Raw genomic sequence first — 1,903 nt, forward strand, 5'->3', positions numbered from 1 at the left:
GAAGTGGTACCTGATGCTGATGTGCTTTGTCATAGAGTGTTGAATCGGATTACTAGTCATAGCAATAGCACTTTGATTATCACAGTAAATAGGGATTTTGAAATATGTTAACCCATAATCCAGTAACTGATTCTTCATCCAAAGAATCTGTACACAACAGCTTCCTGCAGCAATATACTCTGCTTCTGCAGTTGATGTGGAAATTGACTTTTATTTCTTGCTAAACCAAGAAACCAATCTGCCTCCAAGAAATTGGCAGCTTCCACTTGTGCTTTTCCTGTCAATTTTGCAACCTGCAAAATCTGCATCTGAGTAACCTATTAGTTTAAAATCTGATTCTCTGGGATACCATAATCCCAGATCAGCTGTTCCCTTAAGATACTTGAAAATTCTTTTCATAGCTGTTAAGTGAGGTTCTCTTGGATCTTCTTGAAATCTTGCACAAAGACAGGTAGCGTACATGATATCAGGTCTACTAGCAGTTAGATAGAGTAGAGAGCCAATCATACCTCTGTAATCAGTAATATCTACTGATTTACCAGTATCCTTATCCAGTTTTGTTGCAGTGACCATGGGAGTGGATGCACTTGAACAATCTTGCATTCTAAATTTCTTCAGCAAGTTTCTGGTGTACTTAGTTTGACAAATAAAAGTGTCTTCTTCATTCTGCTTGACTTGAAGGCCCAGAAAATAGCTAAGTTCCCTCATCATACTCATCTGATACCTTGACTGCATCAGTTTGGCAAACTTTTTGCAAAGTCTGTCATTTGTAGAACCAAAAATGATATCATCAACATAAATCTTGACCAGAAGTAAGTCTTTTCCATGGTTGAGGTAGAACAGTGATTTGTCTATTGTTCCTCTGTTAAATCCACTTTCTAGAAGAAACTGAGCTAAAGTCTCATACCATGCTCTAGGAGCTTACTTAAGTCCATAAAGTACTTTATCAAGCCTGTAGACATAATCTGGATATTTGGAATCTACAAAGCCTGGAGGTTGTTCAACATATACTTCCTCCTCCAATTCTCCATTGAGAAAAGCACTTTTCACATCCATTTGAAAAATAGTAAACTTTTTGTGAGCAGCATAAGCCAAAAATATCCTTATGGCTTCTAACCTAGCAACTGGTGTAAATATTTCATCATAATCAATTCCCTCATGTTGAGAATATTCTTTTGTAACCAGCCTTGCCTTATGCCTTTTAATTATACCATCACTGTCAGTTTTGTTTCTGAATACCCACTTTGTACCAGCAACAGATCTATTCTTTGGTCTTGGTACTAGGGTCCAGACTTTGTTTCTTTCAAATTCATTTAACTCTTCCTGCATTGCTTGCACCCAATCAGCATCTTGAAGAGCTTCTTCCACTTTCTTTGGCTCAGTCTGAGAAAGAAAAGAATTGTAAAGATATTCATTTGAAGTACCTGTTCTAGTTCTGACACCTGCATCAGGATTTCCAATTATCAAATCAGGTGTATGTGATTTAGTCCACTTCCTTACAGATGGAAGGTTTTCTCTAGAACTGGATTCTCCCCCATGATCCATGTTGTCTTCGTTTTCATTTTCTGATGCTCCCCTGAAACTATGCTCTTTGAGTTAGATTCTTCAGAATTTAGATTTTCAGAACTATCAGAACTTGGCTTATCAGAGCTTGACGAATCAGAACTTGAAGAGCCAGATGTATGTTCTGATACTTCTTGAGATGTGGTAAGATCTTGAGTATGCTCCCCCTGCATAGGTGCATCTTCCTTTGGCGTAGTCACCACAGTTTCAATAACATAAGAGTTTAATCCATCAGAGTTTGCAGTATCAGGACTTAGATTGTCAGGATTATCAGTATTAGAATTTGAGTCTTCATTTTCAAATCTCAGCTGATCATGATCAATAAAGTCTTCAAGTCCAG

This window comes from Apium graveolens, chromosome 2 (genome assembly GCF_009905375.1).
Source record: "Apium graveolens cultivar Ventura chromosome 2, ASM990537v1, whole genome shotgun sequence".
NCBI lineage: Eukaryota > Viridiplantae > Streptophyta > Magnoliopsida > Apiales > Apiaceae > Apium > Apium graveolens.